Here is a 17,983-nt window from a genome sequence, read left to right on the forward strand (position 1 = left end):
GAGGAGGGAGATAGGGTGGGTAAGCTCCTGGCCTGGTTAGACAAGAGAGAAGCGATGACACAATGGGTTTATGAAATACTTAATGAAGAAGGGGTTTGGCTATGGGATGGACAGGGCATAGCCGATGCCTTTGTGGCCTATTATACAAAGTTGTATTCCCCATCCTCGATGACCACAATGGTTGAGGCACATGAATTACTAGCCACTCTTCTGGTTCCATACCTCGAACATGGTGATTAAGACCTGATGGAACAAAATCTTACTGAAGGTGAAGTCCTACAGGCCATTTGTTCGTTAAACTCGGAAAAAGCTACGGGTCCCAGTGGCCTCTCTGTTGAATTTGACAAAATTGAGGCATCTAGAACTGTCCCCTTCCTCCTACAAATGCTCCAAGAGAGTCGGGAGGCTGGGGAGCTACCCACCTGACATCTATTCATCTTATAGACCGATATCATTACTAAATGCAGAGATCAAGATCCTGGCCAACATCCTGGTGTGCAGATTAGTCCAGGTGATAGGTAAACTGATCCACCCAATCACTTCATGCCAAGGAGAAACACTGCACTTAATCTGAGACACCTGCATGGGGTCCTGGGTTGTGCAACGTCTTTCCAAAAAGATGCAGTGGTGGCATCGTTGGATGCCGTTATGGCCTTTGATTCTATAGAATGGCCTTTTATGTATGCGGTCTTAGATAGGCAGGGGTTTGGGCCGAAATTTCATCTTGGATTTGATTGTTGTATAAAAATTCCCTAGTGCAGGTAATGGTGATCGGTGGTATGTCAGGAGTCTTTCAGCTACTGTGAGGTTCTAGACAGTGATACCCCTTGTCCCCACTGATTTCCGCCCTAGTGATGGAACCCCTTGGCGGTCTGGATAAAAGGAAACCCATTGATTAGAGGGCTGAGGTGAACAGAGGACCGGGAGGATAGAATCTCCCTCTACGCCAATGACACCTTCCTCTATGAGGTGAGTCCATATGCTACGCTCCACAGAATACTTCATATATTTGAGCCATACCGAAAATATTCAGGGTATACAATAAATTGGGACAAGTCCATTAAATGTGTCCATTGTGGGACAGCCCCACGCCTGTGGGGTCCGGGTGGTTACAGAAGGATTTAAATATCTGGGAATATTCTTTATGAGTGAGCAGACTATCTTTTTCGAATGCAAATTAGAGCCTCCCCTGTGATGTTTGAAAGGGGATGTGCAACACTGGAGAGGCCTCCTGTCTTTGCTGGGAAAGGCGGAGTTGTTTGAAATGATGGCGCTGCCTAGCTTCTTGTACATTCTTCACAGCACACCATACCTGGCCCCCCTCCAATATTTCTGAGATGTTGTCGCAGTTGTTCGAACACTCCTCTGTGATAAGGGGACCCCCAGGAAATCCTTACAGAAACTGACAAGGGGCTGGTATGATGGTGGAATAGTGCTCCTGGCCCTTCAATACTATTATTGTGCAGCCCAACTTACAGTAGTCAAACACTGGGTCCATCTCCTACACGACGATCCCACACACAGAATGGACAGGCGAAATATGTGGCCTTGGGGTCATCTCAGAGCCTTCTATAGAGGGAAACGTCATGCAATATCACTTATACCAACTTCTTCGGCAATTCAACTTTGGGACACCACTTTGGGGGTGCTGAGTTAACGAGGACGGATCACCCAAAACACGCCGCTGTGGGATATGGCACAATTAGCTCTTATGAGGGGGCAAGGGGCTTTGACAGATGGATCTAATTGGCCTCTCAGGCGTGGGGAACCTATGGGCCGACGGGGAGGTGAAGTCCTTTGGCGACTTACAACGAGAATATCAGTTGAAGCCTCTGGAAACTTTCTGCTATTTGCAGATTAGCCATACCCTGAGGGGGCGATATGGAGAGGTGAGGAATTCCCTGAGGCCTCCCCATTGGAAGACAGATTGCTTGACTACTAGGTGCCCAAAAAACCACCTTTCTGCAAACTCCTTAATGACCCTCTGGTTAAGCTCCGGGAAAAGTGGGAGGACTACTTAAGATGGTTAAAAGATGATAAGTGGCAGGAGGCGTTGACATCCCCTAGAAAAGAAGCTATCCTTTCTCTTTTTCGATTAGTGCAATTTAAGATCCTGCATGGGACCTACAACGCATGTACCACACTGGTCGGGATGGGTAGGGTTGAGTCATCACATGCCCTAGGGGATGTGACTCAGAGGGTACATTCTTCTACATGATTTGGACCTGTTTGGAACTTCAGACATTTTGAGATGCAGTGGTATCCTGTATCGGGCCAATATACACAAAGGAATATGAAGTCATCCGTAAAATGGTGCCTTTTGAATATGTGGGGGGCAACAGACCTGTCTAATACAGACCGACGCTTGATCACGCTGGGTTTTATGGTGGCCAAGCGAAAAATAGCTAAAATGTGGAGAGCCCCAACCACTCCACAGTTAAAAGACTGGGAGGCAGACATGGACTTGTGTATGCTGGTGGAAAAAGCAGTCTACCAATCTAGGGGGTGTCCCCGTGAATGGAGGTAGATCTGGGGGAGATGGAATGAAAGTAGGATAATGCTGTGCACTCCTATTGGAGGGACTGTTCCAATGGCTTTGGAATAATCAATATAATATGACAATTCTAGCTGTGGGACCACTTTGGGTGGGACTGCGGGGTGCAAAGATGGAAGACCTGCAATGGATGTGTTTATATTTGTAAGATATATGTCTACAGTCATCGCTGTATTCTACTTATTTCTTTATGCTATAAAGAAAACTTTTAAAAAAAGGAGCGGAGGTGGCCCCATGCTGGACTCTCAACCCTATTCCAGCTGCTGCTATACGTGAGGCTTGGATATAAGGATACAACACACTTTGTAAATGATGATTTGGCCCGCGACTAAACCACATGACCTGGAAGCTGCAGGGCGAGGCTGGGTGTGGTACCTGCTTGCAGGGACTGGGCTGCATCAGGAGTGCCATCACTCATCAGGAAATTTGGCAATAGAGACAAAACTGAGCTGGGAAGCAATTGGTGCACAGACTACCATTTATAAAGACAGTTTATGGACCACATGAAAGTAAAGAAGTAAGGACAAGCAGGATGACAGGGTTAAAGTGCTATAGTAAGCAGTTTCGAATGTTGAAGATGTGATGAGCTGTAGTAGCGAGCAACTGATAAGCATGGAAAAGCTCCTGTTTTCAGTAGAACAGGTGCACAGGTCTCAGTGCTCCCAAACATTGTATGCCTGTTAAATTTCCAAGACCTAATACTAAAGCCCTCCATAGAATGCCGCGACCTAACACAAGATCTCTGTTTATGTGAACTTCACCTTGGCAGTCCAAGCGATGCACCGTAATGTTCTTCTGGTAGAGAGGCTGCTCCAGAATGCAGTGGTGCTGTACATGCTACTATATCCAGCCAAGCAACACATCAACCTAGAAGGAAAACCACTGATATTTACGGATTCAAAGATGGAATTAAAATTGTGCCGCAAACATCTGTAATCCACCTCTAATAATGCATGAAAAATTGGAAAGCCAATCAAAATGACCCTGAACATCACAGTGACACTGACCAGGTTCATATGAAGGCATGCTGAACATGAATACAGTTATTTACATCTTTTGAGGTCAAACACCCTAATGTTGGGGGAACACTACAGTCCTTAACTCTGAATTCAACTGCAGGCACTATGGAGGTATTGCAACTGGCCTGCCAGTCGCGGGGTGCCCTTGGCTGCTATTAGTTGGGCCTGATGTATTGACACAACCCCCAAGCACTCACATAAATGTGGTTTTAACTTACACCCACCAGAATATTATAGTCATGCATTCACAAATATAGATGCCCGGTGACACTAGCTTAGGCCACAACTCTGTATTGAGTTGGCTACAGCTGACTAACAGGTTACCCATGACCATTCCTTTTCTCAATTGGTTTATTGTTTGAAAAAAGCAAACACTTCATTTCCTGGTACCATCCTCAATTGTTTCTGTGTTACAATGTCTACATTGGGGAGAGGAGGGAGGTGTTAAAATTGGAATCTCTGAAATATGCGGGTCAGAGTTAGTGGGGAGGGTAGGGTTGTTGTGATAAACAGCAGTATTATGGTTACAACAGAAGTCCCCCATTGTTATACACCACAGGCAGACAACCCTAACAGACAGACAGTGGAAGGTGATAAGACACCACTTGTCAATTTGTCATAGATATAAATCTTCATCAGGATACTTACATAGAGCATGCATGGCATCAGTGACCCATGCAAGGCATGGCTCATACTAGCCTACCTAGATAGATAAAAGATCGGCCTAAGTTTACTCCAGGAGACAAACTTGACAGCCTGCATGGAGTCAAAACTGATGGGTCTCATATACGTAGCATCCTTCTCCACATACTCCAGGGGTTTCACATTGTTATCAGGAAGAATGGCCTATTCTGCCCATTACAAAACATCTGTAACCAAGATAGTAAATACATCTTCTTGCAAAGGTACAAAAGTAGTAATAATCTGCATATACAGCCCGAACATAGAAGACTCTGGTTTCTTGCAAAAACTTTGGCTCCCTCTTCTTGCTCTGGGCACACAGATACAAATTTGGGGGTGACTTTAATGTTTTCCCCAATCCTCAAGTCAACAGATATAGTACAACACACCATCCTCACCCACAAGCCACAAAGCAGCTCCAGCTGATTGTACAAAAAACTTCTTGCTGGATGTCATGCGCCGCCTTATAAACCATACACATAGGCGACTTCCAGTTTTGGGGAGGTTAGCAGTCTAGTGGCCACTTTCCCCCCAAAATAAAAACTGGATGCCCTGCTCGACGCACAGCGGGCGTGCCAAAGGCAAGCCCGTCTGCGCCCGGCCGGGACCAGGGACCACAAATCCAGGCCAAAATATTACATACCCTCAAAAGCTACTATGTTATTCCTCCGAGCAGTTGCTGAAATATTGTGGCTCCTCTCTTCCTGACTGTAAGTTACTCCAGCCTATGGAAGATGCCACTAACTGCCCTTGCTGTAATTTCACATTTTGCTAAACACTTTCTAGAGAACAGAGCAGCTCAATTCCTGACACTACCCCTTGTTCACAAGTTCACTGTTTTTCCCAAGGTAACAATCCTTCTAATAAGATTTTCACCTTTTGGAATATTAACTGTCGCTCTCTTCCAAAACATAAAGCAGACATATTTGACTTTTTAAACAGTGAACATCCAGATGCCATCGTTTTAACTGAAACATGGCTGCATATGAGTTCAAGGCCTGATGTGGCTTCTGCTTTACCAACCAATTATGCCATAGTTAGAAAGGATAGAGATCTTGGGAGGGGAGGTGGCATTGCTGTAATTTAAAAACAAATCCCCTACACATGTAAACTGGAAGATTTACCTTTTACGGGCTGTGAGGCAGCCTTATTTAAACTTACTTTGAGCCCTCAATTTACATTCTCTGGCATTCTTGCTTATCGCCCCCCCCCCCCGGACCATAAGGCCCCTGGGCTGCGTCATTTCCGGGTGCAATCACTCCTTACCTCTCAAAACGGCCAATTTCACTATTCTGGGTGACCTTAACATTCATCTTGAAAACCCTGAAGGTTCAATAAGCAGTTCACTGATCTCTGACCTTGCAGCTATGAATCTGCTGCTCTGCAATAACGGCCCGAAGCATACAGCAGGTCATTTACTTGATCCTATTTTTTCTAATCCATCCTATGTTCATTGTTTTCCTGCTCTCCCTCTATGTTGGTCCGACCACTATGCAGTCAAATTTCACTGGACAGTTTCGGTGAATCCGATCATAGCTCCACCTGGAATTCAATCCAAATCCAGGAACTGGGGTAAACTAGATATGGATGTTTTTAATAAACTCTTATCGGATAGTGCCCCCACTATAGATCAAATATCGACCACCTCTTTGGCCACAATACATAACTGGATTCTTAATGCTCTTGATCACTGTCTTCCACCTTCACCTAAAAGATCCTATAATCATTGATCCCCTGCTCCTTGGTTCACGGAGTCATTAAAAGCTGAGAAAACTAAGTGCAAAGCTCTGGAAAGACACTGGAGGAGGATCTATTTACCTGACTCTAAACTGAAATATAAAAAAGCTTTAAAAGAGTATCAAGCCCATTGTAAATCTGCTCGGGCTGATTATGTTTCCTCCATCATTTCTAACGCGCAGAATTGTTCGCGGACCTTATTTACGACGGTCAAAAAATTAGCTGGTTCTGATACACAGCTCACACCTCCTATTTTAGATGAACAACAATGCGACAATCTTGCCAACTTTTTTGTAAATAAAGTGGAACAAACACATTCGTCACTTTGCAAAACCCAGTAAACGGTCCCTTCTCCATTGACATCTGTCTGTGACTTTACCTGCACGGTTGAACCAATCACTAAGTTAGAATCCTGGGTGCCTCTTGATATTTATTCTTTTAAAAAGATCCTAGGCAGTATTAAATCAGGCTCCCCTTGTGATCTTCTTCCTGTCTCAACACTACAGCAGCTTGATTTACCATCAATGATATTAATCATAGAGCTACTCAATGCTTCCTTACAAGATCCTACGGTTCCATCCGCTTGGAAGCAGGCCATGGTTCTTCCCCTCTTGAAGAAGGCTAATGCTGATTCTGCCCAGCCATGAAATTTGAGGCCAATTTATTTGCTCTCTATTTACTCTAAAATTCTGCTTCAGGCATCAGACATCAGGCATCAGACATCCACAAGCATCAGACATCAGGCATCAGGCATCCACAAGCATCAGACATCAGGCATCAGACATCCACAAGCATCAGGCAACAGACATCCACAAGCATCAGACATCAGGCATCAGACATCCACAAGCATCAGGCATCATACATCAGGCATTAGATATCCACAGCATCAGGCCTCAGACATCAGTCATGAGACATCAGGCATCAGACATCCACAAGCATCAGACATCAGTCATCAGGCATCAGACATCAGGCATCAGACATCAGGCATCAGACATCCACAAGCATCAGGCATCAGACATCCACAAGCATCAGACATCAGGCATCAGACATCCACAAGCATCAGACATCAGGAATCAGACATCAGGAATCAGACATCAGGCATCAGACATCAGGCATCAGACATCAGGCACCAGACATCCACAAGCATCAGACATCCACAAGCATCAGGCATCAGACATCAGGCATCAGACATCATGCATCAGACATCAGGCATCAGACATCCGGCATCAGACATTCACAAACATCAGACATCAGGCATCAGACATCCACAAGCATCAGACATCAGACATCATGCATCAGACATCATGCATCAGACATCAGGTGTCAGACATCATGCATCAGACATCCACAAGCATCAGACATCCACAAGCATCAGACATCAGGAATCAAACATCCACAAGCATCAGACATCCACAAGCATCAGACATCATACATCAGACATCAGGCCACACACATCCACTAGCATCAGGCATCAGACATCAAACATCGAGCATCAGACATCAGGCATCAGACTTCCACAAGCATCAGACATCAGGCATCAGACATCCACAAGCATCAGACATCAGGTATCAGACATCATGCATCAGACATCAGGCAACACACATCCACAAGCATCAGGCATCAGACCTCCACAAGCATCAAGCATCAGACATCAGGCAACACACATCCACAAGCATCAGGCATCAGACCTCCACAAGCATCAAGCATCAGACATCAGGCATCAGACATCCACAAGCATCAGGCATCAGGAATCAGACATCAGACATCAGGCATCAGGCATCAGGCATCAGACATCAGGCACCAGACACCCACAAGCATCAGACATCCACAAGCATCAGACATCAGGCATCATACATCTGGCATCAGACATTCACAAACATCAGGCATCAGACATCAGGCATCAGACATCCACAAGCCTCAGACATCAGGCATCAGACATCCACAAGCATCAGACATCAGACATCATGCATCAGACATCAGGCATCAGACATCAGGTGTCAGACATCATGCATCAGGCATCCACAAGCATCAGACATCAGGCATCAGACAGCCACAAGCATCAGACATCCACAAGCATCAGACATCAGGAATCAAACATCCACAAGCATCAGACATCCACACGCATCAGACATCATGCATCAGACATCAGGCAACACACATCCACAAGCATCAGGCATCAGACATCAAACATCGGGCATCAGACATCAGGCATCAGACTTCCACAAGCATCAGACATCAGGCATCAGACATCCACAAGCACCAGACATCAGGTATCAGACATCATGCAACACACATCCACAAGCATCAGGCATCAGACATCCACAAGCATCAAGCATCAGACATCAGGCATCAGACATCCACAAGCATCAGACATCAGGAATCAGACATCAGGAATCAGACATCAGGCATCAGACATCAGGCACCAGACATCCACAAGCATCAGACATTCACAAGCATCAGACATCAGACATCATGCATCAGACATCATGCATCAGACATCAAGCATCAGATATACGGCATCAGACATTCACAAACATCAGGCATCAGACATCAGACAATCACAAGCATCAGACATCAGGCATCAGACAGCCACAAGCATCAGACATCAGGCATCAGACATCATGCATCAGACGTCAGGTGTCAGACATCATGCATCAGACATCCACAAGAATCAGACATCAGGCATCAGACAGCCACAAGCATCAGACATCCACAAGCATCAGACATCAGGAATCAAACATCCACAAGCATCAGACATCCACAAGCATCAGACATCATACATCAGACATCAGGCAACACACATCCACAGGCATCAGACATCAAACATCGAGCATCAGCCATCAGGCATCACCCATCCACAAGCATCAAACATCAGACATCAGGCATCACACATCCACAAGCATCAGACATCAGGAATCAGACATCAGGTATCAGACATCAGGCACAAGACATCAGGCATCAGGCATCAGACATCCACAAGCATCAGGCATCAGACATCCACAAGCATCAGACATCAGGCATAAGACATCCACAAGCATCAGGCATCAGACATCCGCAAGCATCAGGCATCAGACATCCACAAGCATCAGACATCAGGTATCAGACATCATGCATCAGACAGCAGGCAACACACATCCACAAGCATCAGGCATCAGACATCCACAAGCATCAAGCATCAGGCATCAGGCATCAGACATCCACAAGCATCAGACATCAGGAATCAGGAATCAGACATCAGGCATCAGACATTAGGCATCAGAAATCAGGCACCAGATATCCACAAGCATCAGACATCAGGCATCAGACATCAAGCATCAGACATAATGCATCAGACATCAGGCATCAGACATCCGGCATCAGACATTCACAGGCATCAGGCATCAGGCATCAGAAATCCACAAGCATCAGACATCAGGAATCAGACATCAGACATCAGGCACCAGACATCCACAAGCATCAGACATCCACAAGCATCAGACATCAGGCATCAGGCAACACACATCCACAAGCATCAGGCATCAGACATCAAACATCGAGCATCACACATCAGGCATCACACATCCACAAGCATCAAGCATCAGACATCATGCATCAGACATCAGGCATCAGATTTCCAGCATCAGACATTCACAAACATCAGGCATCAGACATCAGGCATCAGACATCCACAAGCATCAGACATCAGGCATCAGACATCCACAAGCATCAGACATCAGGCATCAGACATCATGCATCAGACATCAGGTGTCAGACATCATGCATCAGACATCCACAAGCATCAGACAGCAGGCATCAGACAGCCACAAGCATCAGACATCCACAAGCATCAGACATCAGGAATCAAACATCCACAAGCATCAGACACCCACAAGCATCAGACATCATGCATCAGACATCAGGCAACACACATCCACAAGCATCAGGCATCAGACATCAAACATCGAGCATCAGACATCAGGCCATCACACATCCACAAGCATCAAGCATTAGACATCAGGCATCAGACATCCACAAGCATCAGACATCAGGAATCAGACATCAGGAATCAGACATCAGGTATCAGACATCAGGCATAAGACATCAGGCATCAGACATCAGGCATCAGACATCCACAAGCATCAGGCATCAGACATCCACAAGCATCAGACATCAGGCATAAGACATCCACAGGCATCAGACATCTGCAAGCATCAGGCATCAGACATCCACAAGCATCAGACATCAGGTATCAGACATCATGCATCAGACATCAGGCAACACACATCCACAAGCATCAGGCATCAGACATCCACAAGCATCAAGCATCAGACATCAGGCATCAGACATCCACAAGCATCAGACATCAGGAATCAGGAATCAGACATCAGACATCAGGCATCAGATATCCACAAGCATCAGACATCCACAAGCATCAGACATCAGGCATCAGACATCAAGCATCAGACATAATGCATCAGACATCAGGCATCAGACATCCGGCATCAGACATTCACAAACATCAGGCATCAGGCATCAGACATCCACAAGCATCAGACATCAGGCATCAGACATCCACAAGCATCAGACATCAGACATCATGCATCAGACACCATGCATCAGACATCATGCATCAGACATCAGGTGTCAGACATCATGCATCAGACATCCACAAGCATCAGACATCAGGCATCAGGCAGCCACAAGCATCAGACATCCACAAGCATCAGACATCAGGAATCAAACATCCACAAGCATCAGACATCCACAAGCATCAGACATCATGCATCAGACATCAGGCAACACACATCCACAAGCATCAGGCATCAGACATCAAACATCGAGCATCACACATCAGGCATCACACATCCACAAGCATCAAGCATCAGACATCAGGCATCAGACATCCACAAGCATCAGACATCAAGCATCAGACATCCACAAGCATCAGACATCCGGAATCAAACATCCACAAGCATCAGACATCCACAAGCATCAGACATCATGCATCAGACATCAGGCAACACACATCCACAAGCATCAGACATCAAACATCGAGCATCACACATCAGGCATCACACATCCACAAGCATCAAGCATCAGACATCAGGCATCACACATCCACAAGCATCAGACATCAGGCATCAGACATCCATAAGCATCAGACATCAGGAATCAGACATCAGGTATCAGACATCAGGCATAAGACATCAGGCATCAGACATCAGGCATCAGACATCCACAAGCATCAGGCATCAGACATCCACAAGCATCAGACATCAGGCATAAGACATCCACAGGCATCAGACATCCGCAAGCATCAGGCATCAGACATCCACAAGCATCAGACATCAGGTATCAGACATCATGCATCAGACATCAGGCAAAACACATCCACAAGCATCAGGCATCAGGAATCAGGAATCAGACATCAGACATAAGGCACCAGATATCCACAAGCATCGGACATCCACAAGCATCAGGCATCAGACATCAAGCATCAGCCATAATGCATCCGACATCAGGCATCAGACATCCGGCATCAGACATTCACAAACATCAGGCATCAGACATCCACAAGCATCAGACATCCGGCATCAGACATCCACAAGCATCAGACATCAGGCATCAGACATCAGACATCATGCATCAGACATCATGCATCAGACATCAGGTGTCAGACATCATGCATCTGACAGCCACAAGCATCAGACATCAGGCATCAGACATCATGCATCAGACATCATGCATCAGACATCAGGTGTCAGACATCATGCATCTGACAGCCACAAGCATCAGACATCAGGCATCAGACAGCCACAAGCATCAGACATCCACAAGCATCAGACATCAGGAATCAAACATCCACAAGCATCAGACATCCACAAGCATCAGACATCATGCATCAGGCAACACACATCCACAAGCATCAGGCATCAGACATCAAACATCGAGCATCACACATCAGGCATCACACATCCACAAGCATCAAGCATCAGACATCAGGCATCAGATATCCACAAGCATCAGGCATCAGGCATCAGACATCATGCATCAGACATCATGCATCAGACATCAGGTGTCAGACTTCATGCATCAGACATCCACAAGCATAAGACATCAGGCATCAGACAGGCATCAGACATCAGGCATCAGACATCAGGCACCAGATATCCACAAGCATCAGACATCCACAAGTATCAGACATCAGGCATCAGACATCAAGCATCAGACATAATGCATCAGACATCAGGCATCAGACATCCGGCATCAGACATTCACAAACATCAGGCATCAGGCATCAGACCTCCACAAGCATCAGACATCATGCATCAGACATCCACAAGCATCAGACATCAGGCATAAGACATCCACAAGCATCAGGCATCAGACATCCGCAAGCATCAGGCATCAGACATCAGTCTGTGTGCTCAGTTGTATTATGTCCACTGGAATAATAGCAAAGTAAACAAAGCAAAGTACTAACTTGCACTACAAAAAGTATGTGCGCTGCTATTAATATAAAGCTTAGTGTGCAGCGCAGTTATGTGCTCATGGCAACCTAAAAACAAACAAAAATGTAAAAAGACAGCGCTCTGTTGGCATTAAATAATGTTAAAGACGTACATCGTAAAGCCCTTCGCTCTGAAAATAAAGAAACTCATTTCGAACATGCAGGCTTTTGTAAGCACATGATAACGTGAATGTTTAAAAAGACGAACAAGACAAGCCCGGCGGAGCGTGGCGCACGCGCTTGGCGGGGGAGTGTATTCCAGGCGGGTGAGCGGACCCTTTGAAGTACGATGCCAAACGGATTGCATGGCGGCATGATGCATGTGATTGTGCGCGTGCTCGCCATGCAATCCGCTTTTGGGAGCACTTTTGGGAGCCCCTTACTAGAGTCTCGCTGGGCGATCGCTTACGCGATAGCCAGGCGAGACCTAAAAAACGGCCCCTACTAGTCCAAAACCAGCCCCAACCGTTTCGGTCCACCGGGAAAACGCCCAGTGCCTGCTATGGCCTGTCTGGCCCTGATGACAAGCTGTGACACATGCTCTTGCATCTTGATGCTATGCTAATTGTTATAATAAGGTGGATTATTAATCACTCTGTACTATATAGCGACCTTCATTGTTAGACCACTAGAAAATAATGACAGATGTAATAATGGCTATCTTCACTTATTGTGTTGCTATAGTTGTTATAATACAAAGCGTCTATAAACAAAATAAATAAATAAAAAAAGGATTGGCATATCTTCAGAAGAGCACCCAAAATTAATATTCATGTAACAGAAATGATCTGTAATAATCTGCTGCATTGCAGTTCAAAAGTTACTGCTTGGATAGTGTGACTGTTGACTTCTGATTTATTAAAGCATGGTAAGGCGCTGCATTTTTTATGTAGTGGAAGGGATGCACGAGATGGTATCTGGGAAATTTTGTTTACTGGTTTTGAATTTCATTTTAAGCAGAAATTAGGTACTTGCACCCTGTATCAGAACATAGGTTTCAGTGGAACTTACTTTGTACATAGGAATTAATTCAACACAAGCGGTAGGCAAATTTATTTCTCCACATGAGATTCAAGTGAATGTCAGGCCAAAATAATGGAGGTGGTCACGTGTGTTTTCTCCGGTGTGAATATTGGTAGAAGGTTAATTGAAATGACGCTTCCATAGCTTTGATGTTTGGCCACCTGGAGGCTGAAGGCACGCCTGGTATGTATTAAACAAAAATAATAGTGTTTGTTACTTGCTGCTAAAGTAATTTAGCACTTAATTATCAACACAAGCGCTTTTCATGAGCACTAGTTAAGGACAGATTCATTATATGGAATGCACCACCGAGACTCGAACCTGGTTCCCCAGCTCGGAAGTTGGGCCATTATGCCACATCCTCTCCCCACTTTCATGGCTAGTAGTTGGTTCTGTTTTGGGGAGCACTAACAGGAGAAATGGGCTTGTGCAAGCTGCCTCCTGGCGAAGACCCCTGCACTTATGTTTTTTACAAATTAACCACTAAATGGTGCAAACTGCTTTTTGAATTCTGCACTTTTTTGGAAGGATTTGCAGCAAAAATAAACCTACTTATAACTTTAAACGAACCAAGGAATACGTTTGGACCATTCTAGATAGCTGAAACCACTTTCTTTACATTTAGAACACTTCTCAAAACTACTTATTGAGACAGTCATTGAACTACAGGTTTGCAACCATACAAGATACATACTTCCCTCTCAAGTTTGCTTTTTTCCATCAATGTTTAACTTAAAACAAGGTCCCTTAACTTCATTATTTACTGTATGAAAGACCTTCAAGTCTGGAGGATTGGTCAGTCAATATATTATATAATGCGTGCCATTAAACCAACCTTCAGGCCCACAACTCAGTTAATTAAGCTGGGTGTAATTGAAAGTGAAATTGCATGATTTGGAAATTACCTGTAATTTTTTATTACACTTATTACTCGAAATTCCCAAATTAACATCATTAGGCCAGGTCGCCTAATTATGCCAACATTTGCGGGATAATATGCCATCAATGCAAACAAACAGAATGCTCTTAGCTGCTGTTCACAGACTTGGGTTTTTCGTGGGGTATTTTTTAGTATGACGTTTGCCGTTGTGGTGAAAATTGACATGAGGACATGTTACGCACTAAAATATGATGGATTTGCATTTCGTCTAATTGCGAATAATTTCCCCAAAATCTCACATAATCGCACAAAAACAAATTACACAAATTTCGCTCACCACTAGTTGAGTGGTCATCTCACAACCCTGATCACAATGTAAAAAAAAATAGACTGAAGACCCATGCTACGTCAGGTCTGGACTCTGCCAACTTCTACCAAGAGAGAGCCAATTGCATACCCTCCATTTTTACTACATTAATCTGACCCCACCACTCTTTCCCCAAAGTGTTCCCAGAAAATGTATACTGGTGCCAAAACAGAACTATCTCTTCTCCATTCTCTACTACTTCTACTACATTGTGTAAATCATATAAAGGTAATAACAATGTCCTGGAAATCTCTGAAGTGGTTGAAAGCTGACAGACGTTTGCCTTATAAAACATGTGTAAACAAACAAATGCATGTTTGGGTTGAGATTGACGAAGATTGCCACCTTTCCTTGGTTTTAAACGCATTGCGTATGGCTGTTGTTTGCTTCAACATAAAAACTCTGATCTTTCCACCTGCCTGCTGTCAAGTTTTTGCCACTGTGTTATCTTCTGGCTTTCCCACATAGCTGTTCCAGTCGTGTGTTTACCAAAGGCTTTTTTCATGAATCCATGGATTATCTTCTGCCTCTGGGGCACACGCTGGAATGTAGTAAAATTCGAGTCTCTTAGAAAATTATTAGTTCCACTCATGGTCTCGGGAAAAATCATTTTTTTATCTTGTATTCTCTTCTTATTCTCATACAACAAGGAAGACCAACGCCTGTTCTTGAAGTCCAAATAGAGGTCAGATGTTTAGCATAGTCACAATTCTTCATTTTACATACACTACATCGAAGCAGAATTCCTCTAGACACTCAGAGGTTAGATCCGTCCCTCCTCGACCGAGGATGGACACAGCTGTCCTCCAGTAAACGATGGACATTGTCACTGAATGGGGCTGAATATAGGGGTGCAGGTTCATTGCAGTCTGCCATCCATGCTGATTTTCCACCTTGACTCGCTGTGATAAACACAGATTCCCCTCTGCACTCTTTTCCCGCTATTTCTCGTGTCCTCTCTGCTCTTCGTTTCCCTGATTCCTCCGATCGATTCTGACATTCCTCTGCCCTTGTCCAGGAGGGGAATGGAGGCACGGCGATTTGTTTTGTGCCAGCCTGCAGTCCGTACACCAGACGGTTACAGAGAGAATTTGTGAGAAGCAGTTTATTTACTAAGACAATGTAAACCAGCTCAAACAGTTAGCTGTCTTTCACTAATGGTGAGATGAGATCTTAGAACCGCATTTGAAATGCATGGAAATAGTCGATCAGAGACACACATTTCAAACCAAATGCAAATTAATATCACGCATTCAGTCTTAAATGTATGGCCATGTGGGTGTGGCTCACTCTCCTCAGCATTATCTGAACTGAAGTGCATCTCCCCGGTCAAGCCAATGCCCCCCGGTAATTGTGCCGTTGTCTCTCAAACTGATACGGTATAGTTTTTCTGTGCGTGAAAGTAATGCAATATCTTTCCTATCTTCTCGCCATTCTGTGCAATGTTATGTTCTTCTAGGGGGTAGCGCGTGGAGGGGCGCGTGGAGGGTCGAGCGGGGAGAAGGGGGCGGGGGTAATTTAATATATTTTTTTTTAACTTACCTGTCAGCAGGCCGGGTCCCGCGTTTTCTCGGCGCCTGCTTCTGCTCTATGGACTCCTGCCACTGGCAGGAACAGGAAGCAGGCAGCCTCTCTCAACTAAGCCAATCACAACTCTGCAATGGCAGTGTTATGATTGGTGGGGACGACGCCGAGCCAGGGGCTTACATAGCGCTGGCGCTCTATGTGCGGTAGCGATTTTAGTGTTACAGAAGATTTTAGTGTTACAGAAGATTTTAGTGTTACAGAAGATTTTAGTGTTACTCGAGTGTCTGCTGCCCCCTTACCGGATATGGCAATTGCACTGAGTCAAATTCCTCCTCAGCATCAAGGGTCAGTAATATTGCTGCCTCTCCCATTCAATCTCTGTGTGCCTGACACCTGGCTCAGATTATATCTTGTTGCTCTGTGTGGCATGAATCCCGATCGATCTGGAGCAGTGATTGTGTCCACCACCTAGTCCAGGCAGTTTGCCAGTATCTTTGCTTGGACCTTAGTTTCCATGTTGAGAAGCGAGATCGGCCTCCAGGAGGACGGAGCACTTCTCAGACGGTTTCCCTTCCTTGTAAATGAGCACTATGTTATCCTGCCTCAGGTCCCTGGCTTCTATTCCCATTCTCTTGGCTTCATTAAACATGGCCTGGAGGAGGTTCACAGTCTTAGATTTCACACATTAAAAATATTCCGGTGGGAATCCATTTGGACCCGGAGAGGTCTTGCTTTTTAACTGGGTCAAGAACTCAGAAATGTCTTTGTCTGTTATCTCATCCTTCAAGGCATTACAAGCTTCCTCCCCTAGCCTTAGAACTGCAATATCTCTGATGAACTCTACCAGGCCCTTGGTCCCCTAGTGCCCTCAATGGATATACCCGGCTCAGGTGATCCACGAATGCCTATGCAATGTCTCCTGCTGTCTCTGCCGGGGCTAGTTATGCCAATAGCTTCTCTGCCTGTTTGCCCACTTTGTATAGACTAGCTTGTTTATTTCTGTATTACGCTCTTGCCTCTTAAGTGGTCAGGCTTATGTACCCTCCCTGTATCGATTCTATGTGTTTTTCAAGCTTCTGCGTGGCAGAGGCCATATACTCACCGTCCTCTTGTACTAGCCTTTTCTCCAGCTCCCTACACTCTTTCTCCCTTCCATTTTAACCCCAGGTATGCCCACCGAACTGTCTTATAAGCTTCCCACAGGTTAACACTGGTGTCTACCATCCCAGTGTTCACCTGGAAATCGTTGTCAGTATCTTGCAGTATCGAGCGTCACATATTCCAGTCTGTCAGCTCCCATGGGTCCAGTCTCCATCCCACCCTCACTTGAGCTTTAGCAATCTTAGGGGGTTAGATATACCCCTGGGTAAACAGTCCGAGTATCTAAAGCACCTCATCCTGTGTCTCGGCACTAGCAAGTAATTCAGTCGTGACAGGGAGCACATTGAATTGGAAACATATGATTATTGCAACTTCCGGAAGTGTGTCTCCTTCCACCGATCTGCCATCACAGTTGCATCGAACAACACCTATAGACATGTGTCTGGCCTGGGTTGCCTTCATGACATGGTCACCCTGTCCAAGTCTCCCTGTAGCGTTATGTTCAAGTTGCCTCCCCTTATTAACTGGGCCTTGGGGTCCTCCACTATCCATTTTCACAGCTTAACTAGCTCAGATGCTTACTGGACAAAAGGGAAATACCAGG

General features: G+C 45.2%; 1 protein-coding gene and 1 long non-coding RNA gene across 2 annotated transcripts in view; one reads left to right on the forward strand and one right to left on the reverse strand.

Annotated features, from left to right (window-relative positions):
• LOC146861358 (uncharacterized) overlaps window positions 1–16,379 on the reverse strand; it is a 44,601-nt gene extending 28,222 nt beyond the window's left edge. The window contains exons 1-2 of the long non-coding RNA XR_014979248.1: window positions 16,294–16,379; window positions 3,316–3,421 (exon numbers count right to left, since the gene is read on the reverse strand). This is a non-coding gene — a long non-coding RNA (uncharacterized LOC146861358). The remainder of the gene's footprint in view (window positions 1–3,315; window positions 3,422–16,293) is intronic.
• The window catches only part of HIVEP3 (HIVEP zinc finger 3), a 1,736,279-nt gene that overhangs the window by 1,047,367 nt on the left and 670,929 nt on the right, over window positions 1–17,983 (forward strand). The gene's annotated exons all lie outside the window — the stretch shown is intronic.

Source organism: Triturus cristatus, chromosome 3_1 (assembly GCF_964204655.1).
Source record: "Triturus cristatus chromosome 3_1, aTriCri1.1, whole genome shotgun sequence".
Lineage (NCBI taxonomy): Eukaryota > Metazoa > Chordata > Amphibia > Caudata > Salamandridae > Triturus > Triturus cristatus.